A 17,531-nucleotide genomic window follows, 5' to 3' on the forward strand; every position below is an offset into this window, starting at 1 on the left:
ACTTAGATTATTGTAATAGCCTCTCAGGTATCACCCTTTCCATTCTTTCACGTGCTTTTTATAAGTTATTCCTAGCAACAATAAAGTGATCTATTTTAAATGTAAATCAGCTCACATACTGCTTTGTTCAAAATGTTCCAATTACTCTCGTCAAAGAAGAGTAAAAGCCAAAATCTTTACAATGACCTATGATTTTTCTACTTAACCTAGTCCCTGTTATTTTCTGGCTTCAATTCCTATTGTTTTCCCCTTTTCTGTAGCCTCTCTGGTCTCTTACCTGTTCTTTGAAATGCCAGGCACATTTCTACCTCAGAACCTTTCTAAGGGCTGCTGCTTCTTCGTCCTCAGATATCTGCATGCTTCCCTTTCTCTGTTATTTGAAGCATTTGGGGGGAAAAATCATCCACTGAGATCATCCCTAATCATCCTGGCCCACAAGTACACTCAATACTCCTAGCACAGATCAACTTAAATCCCCAACAATTGTTTAAAATGAGTTAAATCCACTGTACATTCTAAATGTTAGAAGTAACCATTCTCTCTTTAATACTTACTGACCTAATCCTGACATGAAGAAGAAAAGGAAGAAAGGAAAGAGAAGAGAAGGGAAGTGAAAGAATCAGAGAAGTGAAGGCTAGGGAAAAAAAAAGAAACAAAAAAGAGGAAAATATTAAGAGATGGTATTCTTCAAGAAACATAAAGTCTCACAATGTGATCTAAGAAGAGACTTTCATTTTACAAAGTCAAATTTTAGTCACGTATTGATTGAGGATATTGGCATTTGATTACACTTTTTAAAGTGCATTAGTAATAACTATACCACATTGCAAAGATAAATCACAGGATTGCAGTCCAGGCTGGCCAGAGAAATTGGAGATCATATCCCAAAATGACTACAGCAAAAAACAGCTAGGGGTGACTCAAGTGGTAGAGTGTCTGGCTGGAGATCACAAGACCCTGAGCTCAAATTCAAGTACTGCCAAATGATTTTTTAATAAGTAAAACAATGATATAATGCTACATATGTGGGAAAGGCACTTCCAAATGACACAAAAGACAAAAATCTAAAGAAGACAAATAAAACTTTAGATTCAATGAGATAAATTTGATTTTAAAAGTGTATGAAATAGAACTGGGCAAGGTAATATGTGATTGCTGTTCAGTTTCTCAGGGGGCTGTGGGAGAAACAGAAACCAGGAATTGAAAGGCAGCCTGAGCAATATAGCAAGATCTCATCTAAAAAAAAAAAAAAGATAAAATTGGGGAAAGTCAGCATTATATGTATAGTTCTTACCAATCAATAATAATTGGTGGACCATTAAAATAAGAGAATGATGTACTTTATTTTGTACTGGGATAGTCTAAATATTATACATAATTTGTATATTTGCATATATATACATAATTTGTAAATTTTTTGTTTGTTTTTTTTTTTTTTTTGCCAGTCCTGGGCCTTGGACTCAGGGCCTGAGCACTGTCCCTGGCTTCTTCCGGCTCAAGGCTAGCACTCTGCCACTTGAGCCACAGCGCTGCTTCTGGCCGTTTTCTGTATATGTGGTGCTGGGGAATCGAACCTAGGGCCTCGTGTATCCGAGGCAGGCACTCTTGCCGCTAGGCCATATCCCCAGCCCTGTAAATTTTTAATGAAGAAACATCTTTTGATACTGAAGAGCTCAGTATCATATATTCATGTATGTATGGGTATACGTGTACACACACTATATATCATATGTATATATCTTGTGTATGTATATATGTATGTAGGTGTTTATCTCTAGATATACTTTTATATGATATATACATATCCATACATATGTATGTGTTGATACATATATTCATTCATTGATTCATCATTTTTGCAGTAATCTACTATCATAAGTAATATTTTAGTCCCCATTTTACAAATAAGGAATCTGAGACACCAAGTGATAAAGTAAACATCCAATAATATGCTTTATGAAGTAGTGATAGCAAAGCCAAGATCAAGCCCTGTCATTGACAGTTTGACTTTAAGATCTATGCTTTCTCTCAAAGGATACGAACAAGAGATGCATTTAAAAAAAAAAAGAAATGAAATCATGAAAGTGAACAAATATTCCTTTTCACTGCTAATCAAATAAATACAATTCATGCTAAAAATGTAAATAACAGCTGGGCACTGGTGGCTCACGCCTGTAATGTTGCTGCTATTCAGGAGGCCAAGATCAAAGAATCACCACGGTTCAAAGCCAGCCTGGGCAGTCCATGAGACTCTTTTTTTTTCCCCCCATTTCTTTATTGATAAAGTGATGTACAGAGGAGTTACAGTTTCATACATAAGGCAGTGAGTACATTTCCTACCCAATTTGTTACCTCCTCCCTCATTTTTCCATGAGACACTTATCTCCAATGAACCACCAGAAAACTGGAAGTGGCACTATGGTTCAATGTGGTAGAGTGCTAGCCTTGAGGTGAAGAGCTCAGAGACAGCGCCCAGGCCCAGAGCTCAAGCCCCAATATCAACAACAACAAAATATAAATAACAAATGTTAGTACATATGTGGCAGAAAGCATAGTGTTCTCCTGCATTGCTGGTAAGAGTAACTAGATCAACTTTCTAAAGAGCATTACTAATCAAATATGTTTTTAAAAGAACAACAAACAACTCATTTATAATCGTTTAAAATAAAAAATTAGTCGTAAGTGTGTGTAGAAACAGAGATGTATTTGCTGTAACATTGGTAATAATAATGGAAAGCTAGAAATAACTAACTAGAGATGGTCAACTAAACTATGAAGTTTCTGCAAATAGAGTAGTATGAAATTGTCAAAATAATGATACACAAAAATAAATAATGGAAAATGTAAATGATGTACTACTTAAATAAAACAGCAGAATACAAAACACTTGTACTATTTGTAATCCTATTTTTTCTTTGTTGCTGCTGTTTATTCTGTTTGTGGTGGCCCTGGGGCTTGAACTTAGGGTGTGGGTGCTGTCCCAAGGCTCAGGGCTAACATATCACTTGAACCATAGCTTTACTTCTGGCCTCCTTGATGGTTAATAGAAGAGTCTCATGGACTTTCCTGCCTGGTCTGGCTTCAAACCTCTATCCTCAGATCTCAGCCTCATGAGTAGCTAGGATTCAAGTTATGAGCCATTAGCACCTGGCATAGAAGTTCATATATCTTCTTAATGGTTGTATCTGGACAAGGGAAAGAAGTTTTCTTTTTCTTATTTTAGATGCATTACTAAATTTATAGTATGCAATATCTGTTACTTTTTTCATAGTAAAGCAGTATGCTCCACTTGTCTTTTAAAAAAATAAGTGTGTAACTAAGTAGAAAAACTTCAATGGCATGTTGGTGTATTTTGAAGTATCTCTGCAAGCCATTAATGTAATTTGTTTTCAGTTTCTTTTTATATTTTCTGATTTTCTCCAATACCACAATTACTCTTATCAGAAATAGAAAAAAACAAGAAAGTTTATATTTTTTCCCTTTTCTCAAACTCATACTAACAACTGTTTAACAACAACAAATGCATAATTATGGATTAAAGCAAAAGAAAATAGCATACTAACTTCTTATTAACAGAACAGATTTTCAGTGGTAGTATTTTTTTTTAAAAAATCACATCTTATAGGGGCTGGGGATATGGCCTAGTGGCAAGAGTGCCTGCCTCATATACATGAGGCCCTGGGTTCGATTCCCCAGCACCACATATACAGAAAATGGCCAGAAGGGGCGCTGTGGCTCAAGTGGCAGAGTGTTAGCCTTGAGCAAGAAGAAGCCAGGGACAGTGCTCAGGCCCTGAGTCCAGTCCCCAGGAGTGGCCAAAAAAAAAAAAAATCACATCTTATAAATGCATTTGTATATTTTGTCCAATTGGAATCTTTATTGGAAATGAGGAAGCCCCTAACATATACTAATTCTATCAAGCTGCAAGTGATGCTTAATTTAATCAAACATCTTGACTTGTGTCCATCGATGAGTAGATAAGGACATATACTATAATAAGACTATTGAAAAATGGTAATACAAAGGACAATAAAAAGAAATACGCCAAGACAGATCAATATACCAAGAAAAAGTAGGGATTGCTAAAAAAAAAAAACAACAAAAAGTCCTGGCCCTGATTCCTAAAGATGTGATCCTGAGCCAGTCAATGTTTAGATTCCTCAACTTCAAACTAAAGCATATTTTTTAAAACTTAGATTCTCTAGCTTTAAAATAGTAGTAAAATTTACTTTTAAAAATGTTAGGGCTGGGATGTAGCTCAGTGGCAAAGCGCTTGCCTAGCAAGTGCAATGTCCTGGGTTCGATTCCCAGTACAAAAAAAGAAAAGACAAAAAAAAAAAAAAGCAAGGAATTCCAGTTGACAAAGTTAATACAGGTAAGAATGTCTTCTAAATTAATATATATTTAGCCATAAATAAAGGTAGTAATGACATGAAACCAAAAAATTTAATGGCAAAAAATAAGAAAGAAAAGATTTAACATCTTTGATACTGAAGAGCTCAGGAAAATTAGTAACCTTCAGCTATTGAATAAAAACTGGTACAAATTTTTTTTTGAATTTTGGCTGCTAGTCCTCAGCCTCACTAATCACCTCAGAGCAATTCTCCAAGTGGAGAAACTGATATTGCATCAACAAATTCTTTATCAAAATCAACACTTTGTAACACTGAAGAAATTAAAAATGTTGTAATCTATAAATGGCCCAGCCAGCCTGTTCTGTTAAAACGTTATCCCTATTGGACACTGTTTAAAAACATGTTGAAAAAATAGTTTCCCTTTATCTGTGCTTCACGTTTTAAAATCATATCTTTTTTCTACCATTTCTAGAAAGTTTATTGTTAAATTATATATTAAATATAATACTTCATATTATATTTATATATACTCTTCATGGGAATTTCCCACTGTATGAGAAACATTCTTGCAACTTTTTATTTTTCAGTTCTGATCAACAGTACTCACATCAAGTGCACAGACTTTCTATCTCCTCAAAATTCCACCTTCTCTCCTACCCCTACTACCAACCCACAAACAAACCATACATACATACACAGGCACACACACAGGCATACACACATACATACACAGGCATACAAATTTTTAAATAAATATTTGCACATAAAATCACTTAAAGGTGACACTAGGTTATACATTAACTAGACAAAGAACAAATGCTAATCAAAATGTGGTACCATTTTTTTCTAAGTCAACAGTATTAATCAAAAGTATAAACCAATGTTATAGTAAACTAAGTCTTACAGATAATCATTATAAAAGAGAAACAAAACTATTAGAAAGCAAACTCTTTGCCCACCAATGTATTTCATTTTTACTTTACTCATTACAGCTTCTCTAGCTATCCCAGGGCTACTTCCCTCCTAACTACCATCAAAACACCCAGAGAACATCTTTGTCACACTATCACATCTATTCATAAATAGCAACCTGTCTCTAACCTGTATACACAAAGAAAAATCTAAATATTTATAATAAAATACCTCTACTTCAGAAACAAACTTCTCTTTGTCTTCTGGTGGCCACTGTTTCTTCATTGGAAGCTTCTATTGCTGTCATTATTTCTAATTGAAATCATCCTCTACCTCCACACCCTTCCACGAAGGAAGCATAGCCTTTATCTTTGTCTTGCACATGCATACCACAGTAAGGGTGGGGAGAGAAAATTGCTATTTGCCACTGTCTTTCAATAATAAAATAGCAATGGACAAGGGATGCTCACTACCGTCAGCTGTTGAACAGAAATGTGTGGCTCCCCAATTTGCCTGGTGTAGCATTCACATTTTCAGAAGGCAAAGAAAAATCTCACAACATGGAGGAGTTACAGTATTTGATACTTCACCTCAAACTTGTGTTCCTTCTGAATAAAAATACCTCAATTTTAGATTTTACTCTCCCTCGGTCCAAGAAATAGACCTAAATTGAAGTTATTGCACAACAAACTTTAATGTTTTACAACCATTAACCATTTAATCTTAAAAATAAAACTAGAAAAAAAAAAAATAGGTGCTCTTATGGAGGTTTTGTTGTCATTTTCCCCAATTGACATATAAGAAGCTAGGACCTTAGAAACTGAGTTGCCAAGGCTGTTCTAGTAATGAAAGAGAATTTCAACCTAAGCTGACTAACTTTAATGACTAGCTCTGGACCAACATTAATGTCTTCACTTAGAAATGAGGCTCTTTATTGCTTGACATTGCCCCCTACATTTCATATATAATTACAAATATACATTGAGATTAAAACCTGTTTTCCTTTGGAACATAGCTATGGACACTAAGACCACTACAGTCATCTGGGCGCCAGTGGCTCACACCTGTAATCTTAGCTACTCAAAGGCTGAGATCTGAGGATCACAGCTCAAAGCCAGCAGTAGCAAGGAAAGTTCGTGAGACTCTTATCTCCAATTAATCCCAGAAAAAGTTGGAAGTGGTGCTGTAGCTCAATTGGTAGAATGCTAGCCTTAAACAAAAGGAGCTTAGGGACAGAGCCCAGATCCCAGGCTCAAGGTTCAGGACAAGGAAAAAAAAAAAGAAAAGAAAAGAAAAACCAAGGCCACAACAGTGGTGTTTTGACTAATTATCTATTAATATTTTTATAAATTTGTACTCTTTGATATTAAAATATGTCATAAAAATGTAATAATAATTCTATCATCCATAACCTGAATTATTCCTTCCTTGGTAAATTTTGAGGTTACTTCTTTTAGGATTAACTTGGCCTGAATATTGAGATCCTTAGACTCTGCCACACTTCTAACACATTCTCCAGATTCCTTCTACAGCGACATCCCTGCAATAGATCACTGTGACAAAAATCAGAAAAGAAACAAAATCCAAAAGACATGTCTCAAGGCAATACACTAAAGCTTATTTATTTTCTTAAAAGAGAAGTCTTGATCTCTGAATCTATTTACTCTTACTTAAACATAACGGCACCACTTTTGTTTCTTTGAGGAGAGCATCTGGGTTCAAATTCTGCTTCTATCCTTGACCAGTCATATCTTGGGCAAGCTACTCAACTTTAGTGATTCTACGTGATTTCATCTGCACAAAAGTCTACCTTTTTAGAATGCTTCATGAATAAACATATAGACACAAAGTTCTCAGCACAGTGCCTAGCATGTACTGAGTGTGCAATAATGCTTCTTTGCAATCTAAAAGAAAATAATCCAATGACTGAAATGTATATAACTTATGTAAATGCACATACTTAGTAATATACAACAAAAAGAGTTTAATGTTGCTTTTTCCCCTTCATTTTTATCTAATTTAAAAACATTACAATTAAGTAGCAGTAATAACCTATAAGAGTATGGGAAGAAGATTGATCTTGCTAAAACCAAAAAATTAATGATAAAAAAATAACAACATGAAGTCTAGAAACAATAACAAAGAGAGGAATTACAATAATTCAAAAACCCTTCCATTTGAAGGACAATCAATGTTGAGATAAATGGACTTAACAGACTCTCAACTCAAGGAACAGCTTAGAAATTGGATGCCCATATTGATAACTCTAAGCCTTCAAGACAAACTGGTAGGAAAATAATTGGAAAAATCAGGAGATAAAACTGTATGTGATTTAACATCAAGTATACATACACTACACTAAAACGTTAACAGATTTGTCTAATAATAAATAATTACAGGTAGTTTTATTATTTTCTATATTCTATAGTTTTCAAATAAACTATTTAGGAAATCTGAATGCATAGCTCAATTGTAAAAAGAATAGTAATTCTATAAAAGGGCATCTACAAATCTAAGAAATACATAAATGTGTAATAGAGAGATTAACTCATTGTTTTTTCAAAGAGCCCTTTCGCAAATAGCTTGTATTGCTCCAAGAATAGAGATTTACAAAATAAAGCATATGAGAAATTGTTGCACAGTAAATTCATTTGAAATAAGTGCTAAAACTGCTCAAGTTAGAGATCCTATTTTAAAGGCAGTCAATATCAACAGAAAGCTTATAGCATGAACTACATATGATTATTTCTATCTTGCTTTCAATAATTCTGACACTCTCATTCTTAGGGTAAAAAATATTTAAACAACTCTGGAGAAAGGGTGAAATAAACTGCTAAAATGGAGAAATTTTTCAAAAGCATGGTTATAAATGAAATGTATCTTCTTAACTTTTAAGATAGAATTAAATGCTTTAGGCAAATTTAGCTATTACCATGTAACCACCATAATGCATAAATGAAAAATAAAAGAAATGAATGGCAGTTCCCAAAGCAAAGTAAAATATCAGAAAGAAACATATAGCAAAATTTTGTCTTTCTGATCTATGTATATCTCTCTTTGGAATTGTCCAGTTGAGTCTTAGGTACAATTAGTAGGGACGATAACAGAGAACAAGACAGCAGATCCCAGAGGACATTTTCATTAAAAAATAAAGCATAGACTGGGGATATGGCCTAGTGTCAAGAGAGCTCGCCTCATATACATGAGGCCCTGGGTTCGATTCCCCAGCACCACATATACAGAAAAATGGCCAGAAGTGGCGCTGTGGCTCAAGTGGCAGAGTGCTAGCCTTGAGCAAAAAGAAGCCAGGGACAGTGCTCAGGCCCTGAGTCCAAGGCCCAGGACTGGCCAAAAAAAAAAAAAAAAGCATAAACAATTTCAGAAATACAGATCACTTTCCTATTTCTTCATTTATCAGAACACTAATTTTAAAAAGGATAAAGAACCAAAGAATAAAAAGGCACCACGTGTTAACACATTTTAAACTCTCAGTCTTTTAAATAGTGATATTATTAGTAACAACAATATTATAGTGCTGGTACAGATTTGAGGTGGAGTAAAGGAAACTTAGTCACAGAATTCATCTACGGCAGAATCAGGACTAGAATTTAGGATATGTTTGTTCCTATTTCCAATTGATATTCAATTTACTCAATTGTAATTTCCTCTAAAACCTGACATTTTGGTCTGTCACTTTAGCTGATTCAACTATTGCTACCTTCTTTTCTTTATTTCTTTTTTTTTCTGCCTCTCACTGTCAGGGGTTAAAAATAATGGGCACTACTTTTTAATAACAGGTGCACTATATTTTGCAATATCAGAATAAGTCTAAGTCATTCCTGTAAATTGTTTTCCAAGGTGCATTTTATCCTTGAAAAACAAGCAAAAATGCTCTTTAAGTGTACTTTTCTCTCAGCAGTATCATTATTTTCAAGACTTATCTTCACCACTTAAAAACTTTTCAGTAACAAAAAATAAATTAAAACAAATACCTTCCTTTTACTGTTTGGGAGACTATTTTAATCTACTTTAAATTGGATATATACAAGTCTTAGAAATGCAAACTCTTCTGATCACAAGAGACCCTGAGTTTTAAGGATGCTTAAAGGAAAGAAGGGCATAATAAATAAATTCCTTGTTCAGATTCATATTTTGCTCTTTTCAATTAATTAATGCCATGGAAATCCCAGGCAACTGCTATTTCATTTGTGATTGAATTGAGTCCAAAGGAGAAAAATATGTAAAACATTATTTAATTAAAATTTTTCAGGTTTTTTTTTTTTCCTCTCTCACTTCCTCTGCTACTAGCTAATACTCATTCAAACTAAGAGGATAGTTTCATGGTGTTTTTTTTACTGTTGAATTGCCTGAAGCCACTTTCTTATGTTCAGAGATCTGTGCTATCTGCAGTCATATTGTTCTTTGCATCAAACCCTTGAGTATGGCTCTCAAGCTTCTGGCCTCACTTCAAAGCCATATTCAGGAAAATTTAAAACTCATAGAAAGAGAGCATGTATTGGTATGCATATGGATCATGAGGAATACTTCTGGAGGGTGTTTTTTTTTTCTCAAGCATGTGATTTTGCATGCAATTTGGGAAGTAGGACAATATAAAGAATTGAAGAAGTTCACTAAATGTAATTTCACAAATTTTATTTCCCAGATTCTAAGTTTGCTTTAAAAACTTTGTTATTTCCCCCATATAATGTAGGTAATAGCTGGATCCTCCTCTTTTCTTTTTTTTTTTTTTTTTTTTGTCTTGGTACTAGGGATCAAACCCAGGACATTGCACTTGCTAGGCAAGCACTTTGCCACTGAGCTACATCCTGATCCTCCTCAATAATCTGATTCCACACCATCTTTCTAATCTTGTTTGCCTGCACCCATAAAGTACGACTTGCTCTTCTCTAACTCTTCTCTGTGGATTGTTCTCTAGTCCTCCTTGCCTAGAAAAGATGGTATCTTTCTGTTCCTAGTAATTGAAAGTCCCTTCCCAACTTAAGATTATCTTAAACACTACTCCCCCTTGTGTCATCTGTTTACTGAAATATTTCCTGCTCATCTTATATGTCTCAGATTTAAGGTCACTAATGCAGTTTCATCAACCTTGACCCCAGTAAACTCTCGTTTTTCTTTCATAGTATTTATTGTCTTATAATCAAGTAAGTACTTACTATTTTTATCCTCTTTGGATGGTAAACTTCTAAAGAAAGGGCACTTTCATTTTAGTTCACCACTATTCATGAAAATTGGCCATATAAGTTGCCAAAATTACAAAGGAAGTGAAAAGCATGAAAATTAGTCTTTGCTCAAATATCCTTCATCAGTTAACTTGCCATGCTTCTCACCCATTGGGCCATCAGGTTTGTAATATCATATAATCACTACTCAGTAGATTCAGTCATATCTGCACCCTAAAGCCACAGGAAGAAACTTGTAAAAATATAATGATATCTAGGTCTCATTGGCAAAAAGTGACCTTATTGGTTGAATTATAGACTAAATATAGGGCTGTTTTTCAAATGTGATAAAAATGAGGGATATAGCTCAGTGGCCCAGGGCCCACCTTGCATACATAAAGCTGTGAGTTCACCCTCTAGCATTGTTTAAAAAAAGAAAAGATTTCTATTTTTTTTCAGTCAAGATTGATAAACAGGCTAGATGACTGCTAGATAATGTATTGTGGAATATTAGAACCAATATTTAAATTTATAATGTTAACAGAGTACAAAATGATATCAGAAATCTCACAAAATTTACAGGATTTTATGAAATAGAGAAATAGAATGTCAAAAAGATTAAAAAGAAATGCATTGTTGAAGAAAAGCTCAAATCATTGACAGACCAAAAATTACTGTTAGACTAGATAAAAAGTAAATAACCAAAATCTGAACAAAAGAAGAGCTGATATAGTACATTATTCAAAAGAAAATTTACCTAACTGGAACAAAAAATGAAGTGGTCCTTAAGAAATTTTCTTTGTAAAAACGATCCTTGTGAAGATGATATACAATGTCAAATGTGACTATGCTATTTTAACATTGGACCTTGAAAACTGCTTCTTAAAAGAACAGGTGGAGAAAGCAAGCAGGAAAAAACATTAATAATAGCTACAAAGATATTAAATACCTATAAATAAACATAATTAAACAGATGAAAAACCTTTACAATGGAAACTATAAACAACTGAATAAAGACATTGAAAATACTATAAGTTTGAAAGACTGTCCATGTTCATAAATTATTTGAATTAATATTATGAAAATAGCTGTACTACCAAAAGCATGGCATTGATTCAATGCAATTTCAATCAAAATCCTAAAGTCATGTTTCACATAAATAGAAAATTAATGCTAAAATTCATAGGGAAATATAAACAAAATAAACAGTGAATTTAAAAAAAACAATGCTGTATCATAATACCTGAGTTCAAATAATACTACAGAGGTATAAATATAAAACAACTTGGCATTGACATAAAAACAGAGATATAGACCAATGAAGTAGAATTGAAGCTCCAGAAATAAGCCCACACAGCTACACACATCTAATTTTTACAAAAAGGGAGGGGGTGACTAAAAGCATAAGTTGAAATAAAATTTTCATCAACACATATTGTTTTAAAAAAACTGGATGTCCATATCCATATGCAGAAGATTGAAACTAGATTCCTGTGTGTCAACTTATACAAAAAAAATCCTTTTCAAAAGCATCAAAAACTTTAATATTGGACCTTAAACTTTAAAAGTACTACAGGAAAATGTAGAGAAAACACATGAAGCTGTAGGCATAAATAATTATTTTTCAGTATGAATTCAGTTGTCCAGAAAATAAGAACAAGAACTGACAAAGAATTACATGAAATTAAAAACTGTAAATAATTCCAGGCACCAGTTGCTCATACCTATAATCCTAGCTACTCAGGAGGTTGCAATCTGAGGATTGTGGTTCAAAGCCAGCCCAGGCAGGAAAGTCCATGAGACTCTTATCTCCAATTAATCACCAGAAAACTGGACGTGGCAGTGGGGCTCAAATAGTAGAGCTGAAGAACTCAGGGACAGAGCCCAGGCCCAGGGTTCAAGCCCCACAACTGACAAAGAAAATTTCCAGAATAAACTTACAGAATCAAGATATGACCTGCAAGATGGTAGTAAGGTTTTGCTAATGATTTATCTGAAAAGGGATTAATAGACACAACATACAAAGAGCTAAAAAAATTGAAAACTAAAAAAAAAATCAACAAATAGGAAACTAATTGAAAAGTTAAAAGAAGTACAGATGACTAATAAATACATAAAAAGTGTTCAACATCCTTTGTTATAAAGGAAATGCAAATCAAAAGAACATTGAGATTCATCTCACCTCAGTTAGAATGGCTTATCATCAAGAAAACAAACAAGAACAAATAAATGCTGATAGGTATTTGTGGGGTGTGGGGTAGGGATGTATACACTGTGAGAATGTAAATTGGTGTAATATGAAAATCATTATGGAGTTTCCTCAAAAAACTAAAAACAGTACCATATCATCTTGCTATACTCTTTTGGACATATATCCAAAGTGATGTAAATGAGCATAAAATAAAGATAGCTACACACCTATGTTTATAGCAGCACTACTCACAACTGCTAAATTATGAAATCAGACTAGATCTCCATCAACTGAAGAACAGATAATGAAAATGTGACACATAGATATTACAATGAAGTATTAATCACCCATAAAAATAAAATCATGTCATTTACAAAAAAAGAAAAGAAGAAGAAAGAATAGGGCTAGGCATTAATGGCTCATACCTGTAATTCTAGCTACTCAGGAGGATAATATCAAAAACACAACAGGAAACCAAGTCTATATGAAGGTATTGATCAAGTGATAGAACACCAGCCTCGGATTAAGAAAAAAATAATGGAATGGAGTATCATCACGTTTAGTAAAATAATAAGTCAGATCAAAAAAACTAATATCACATATTCTCTCAAATATGTGGAATCTAGGGACTGGAAATGTGGCTCAAGTCATAGAATGCCTGCCTTGTAAATGTGAGGTCCTGAGTTCAATCCCCAGTACTGACAAATAAAAAGAGGATGGAGAAATGTGGAATCTAGACCTAAAAGAAAAATGAATGATTCAAATGTAAACACAAACTGTTAGGTGAAAGAAGAGGATGAATATGGTTGAAATTCTTCACATGTATGTATAAAATAATGAGATCCATAGAATTGTTCTAAAATGCAGAGATAAGAGTAATGGAGTAGGTGAATTTGATCAAAGCAGATACCATGCATGTATAGAAATAACAGTGAAACCTCTGCACTGTACTACTAATACAAATTATTAAAAATTAATATAAATGTAATAAATATTCTTGGAAAAGTATACTTTATTCTTCCAAAAATTAAAATGTGGAAATCCAAGGGGCTTCTGCCTGTAATTCTAACTACTTGGAAAGCTGACAAAGGGAGGATTTTAGAGGGGGGCTGTGCAGAAAAGTTCACATGATCCTTTCTGAACCCATAGCTGAGAGCAAGGCACAATGCCAATACAACAGGCTGTGATTGGGAGGATCCTAGTATCAGGAGAGCCTGGGCAGAAAAATCTTTGAAATGCTGTCTCTCCAGAAGGGAAGCCGGGTGCATGGTACACACCTGTGATTCCAGCAATTGTGGGAAGATTAAAAGTAGATATATCAAGTCTCACATGCCTGCTCTATCCTAAAAATAACTACAGAAAATGAAAACTAAAGGTATAGCTTAACAGTATTATACCAGCCTAGCAAGTATGAGGCGCTGAATTCAAATCCCCAGTATGACCAAAAGAAAAGAAAACCATAGAATTACAAAAAAGAAAGAAAGAGCAGACAGGAAGGAAGGACAGAGGGAGGGAGGAAAGAAGAGAGGGAAATAGAGGAAGGAAGGAAAGGGAGGACGAGAGGGAGAGCTATATGCACTTATCTACCTGACATTTGTATTCAAAAATAAAAATCTTTATACATGCCTGCTCATGTGTATATGTATAACTTACATATTGTCCTCTATGTTTTTGTCATTATCTTCAAATAAGTATACATGGGGGCTATGTGTCAATTTGACATGTCCATGTATGTGCAGGAGGTATCTTGATCAGGGTCATCTCTTCCATCATTTCCTCTACTACCTATCCCTTGGCTCCACTATTCTCATCAATTTTCCTAGTTTCACTAGTGTATATTGAGTAGTATGACTGTATTCTCCCACCTTTCCTCTTTCCATTCACTTGCCATCCTCCATTTTTTTTAAGATTTTTAAAATAAGTGCCTTGCTCAGCTCATATGACTTGAGTTTTCATCCAAGTGGCCTACTACACCCTCTGTTTTATCACATGGTTTTCTTGGACCTATAGTTGAATTCACTTCAAATCATGCTGTTTCATTCTTTAAACTCATACCTCTTTCTCTTAAGATATCAAGCAAGGTACTAAAGTTATTCCAATAATCCTTACAACACAATAGGCCTAACAATGAGTCTGCGTTCATTGTACACCATTTCTGTTCAATTTGCTGGAAATTGTTAACTGGTGTGTCTTTTTAGGATATTTGAAACAAAACTTTCACAGCTAGGCAACTTATAGAAGACATCCTCTGACCCTTAGAAGACCCTGAATATACTCTCCAATTTAAATGTTTTGAAGGGTATAGTGAGGAGATAAGTATTCATTTTGCCTAGAAAGCTACATGTAGGAATTCATAAAAATAAACATTAATCCTAGCTCCTGTCTAATTTTGGCTCCAGTTTTCCTGCCTGTGAAATAAAGATAGTAAAATTATCTCACAGAGTTGCTATAAGAAATGTGTAAGATACTACATAAAATTTTCATTAAAAGCATAAACTGCAATAAAATATATAATACTATTAATAATGATGGCACCATTTATGAGACACTTTGCAAACTCTTACCTTTAGATGATGGGGTTAAAATAATCTTTATCATCTTCTCTTATCTTCTCAGTTTCCCACAAGAAAAAGTGGCAGAGTGCTAGCCTTGAGCGGGAAGAAGCCAGGGACAGTGCTCAGGCCCTGAGTCCAAGGCCCAGGACTGGCCAAAAAAAAAAAAAAAGCAAAAAGGTCCCTACCATCTCCTTCATCTCAATCTTTGGCTAGCATCCAGCTGGATGATTTTTGTCTAAACAATATGTCCAACCAAACCAATGGACTCCAATTTTATGTAATTTTTATGTAATTTTTATGTAATTTTCTTTCTTCCTTCAATCTCCTTTTATTCTTCTTTCTCATTCCCTATGTTCCTCTCCCTGATAAAAACAAATATTTACTGAGTACCTGTAATTTGCAAGACTGTGTGTATTACATGCTAAGAAAACATCCAAAAACAAAATAGACTAGTCTAAAGTGAAGGGCAGACATAATTTTTTTTTAAATATCACACAGATATAGATAGCTATAAAGATAGATAGATAGATAGATAGATAGATAGATAGATAGATAGATAGATAGATAGAGCAAAATCTTTGCAGGCAAACAAGATTTTAATTGGAACAAACAGAGGTGTCACAAAAGAAGTGATGTTGATTGAGAAGAAATCTACCTGATGAACACTGGAATGAAATACATTTCCATAGAAAAGACAGCATTAGGTGAAGAACTTGCACAGGAGAGAACTTGGATGGTCCAAAAACTCAGGAGACCAACACTGGATTAGAAAAAAGGATGGGAGAAAATCAAGAGCTGATTCTGGCAATGTAGCAACCAGACTTTCCAGGGCAAGACCTTTTATGCTAAGAAGCTGTTGTTGGTCATGGTAGTTTGGGTGGTTAGATTTGATTTGGTTTTGGTTTAATTAAGTATAACAGGAAGCCAAGAAAGGTTCCTTCTTAGATCTCAATGAATGGCGTGATTTCATAACACACAATAAATATGAAATTCAGATCTAAGTAGAAAGAAAAGTATAGGAATGATAACAAAAATCAAGAAGAGGTTGATGTCTCACATGAAGTATATACAAAATTGAGTAAGTCTTCAGCTATAACAGTAATTTTTAAAATAAATACATAGATATTTGTTGTACTACTTTTATACATTTAAATACATTTGTTTTAGTGCATTTTTATAATAATGTTTAAAGACTTAATGAGAATTAAGAATTCATTGGTTCATAACCTCTCCTTCTTTCCTGGTCTTGTATTAAATATTCTCAATTTTAAGACAAGATTATAAAATGTAGGCATTTTTCTTCTGATAATTGGTTTCTGGGTCTTTATTTTCTAGATGTCTAATATCAGATGTGTTTAGTTTATGTTGTTGTTGTTGTTGTTTCTAGCATACACTATTGTCCTCAGAGTTCCGCAACAACAACAAAATTTATATGAGTATTCGCTCAGATAAAACCTAACATTTAGCTGGGAGATCTCCATATATTTTCACTACTATGTTTATTAACTTTACATGGATTACTATTTCAGTCCTAAATATAGGCTAAAAGATTAGAACGAAAAAAAGTTAAGTAAGGCCAAGTGGTTGTCTGATGTTTGGGTGGATACTTAGTTACATATTCACAAATACATATATGAACTAACACAAATATATGTACAATACTTATTTCCAATACTGAACTTAAACTTATTTGAAATAGACACTTTCTTGTGCTCATTTAAATTATAAGTACAAACCATTCATTTCAGGTCTTTTTGTTATTACTAAAAATACACATTTTTTTAAAAAGATAAAAATTCTGCATTTGCAATTTAAGGCAAATGTAGTAATATTTTCACTAACTTCTAAAAATAACACTATACTAACATCATTTATGATTATACAGAGCTTTGATAATATTCATTATGGTCTATATTATATTTTAAAGGTTCATCTTTGTAATATCAAGCAATCTGCGAAAAAAACCTTCAATCTTATAGAATTGAATATTGACATCAAAATTTCTGCTACAACTGCAGGAGCAGTCTTTGGTGGAAGAACATTATTAAAATCATATCTTTTCACTTAATTTTCTTTGTACAAATAGCACAGATCCTTTCATTTCTCTTTCCTTGGAATTCACAAATACAATAAAAGCTGTCTTTAGAAAAGGTCTTTAAATTAAACATTGCCTTGAAATGAGTCCTGGGACCCTGAAAATATCAGAACCTGTGACAGTTTTTGTTACCTAGATGTCTGAAAAGTAGTTCACTGAATCTTTATGTGAATATTAGACTTCAAATTATATTTTAATAGCAAAGAATCCAGCATTGTTTTTTGAAGAAAAAAGGTAAGACAT

The 17,531-nt window shown here is 33.7% G+C and overlaps 1 protein-coding gene across 16 annotated transcripts in view; it reads right to left on the reverse strand.

The window, feature by feature from the left end:
- Sox6 (SRY-box transcription factor 6) overlaps nt 1-17,531 on the reverse strand; it is a 538,528-nt gene that overhangs the window by 349,953 nt on the left and 171,044 nt on the right. Inside the window, exon 1 of one of the 16 annotated variants that reach the window (XM_048360349.1) lies at nt 5,499-6,413. The exons of the other annotated variants lie outside the window; for them this stretch is intronic. The gene's annotated coding sequence lies outside the window, so the exon portion shown is untranslated. Of the gene's footprint in view, nt 1-5,498; nt 6,414-17,531 lie in introns of those variants that run through there. 16 annotated transcript variants of the gene reach the window in all.

This window comes from Perognathus longimembris, chromosome 13 (genome assembly GCF_023159225.1).
Source record: "Perognathus longimembris pacificus isolate PPM17 chromosome 13, ASM2315922v1, whole genome shotgun sequence".
Lineage (NCBI taxonomy): Eukaryota > Metazoa > Chordata > Mammalia > Rodentia > Heteromyidae > Perognathus > Perognathus longimembris.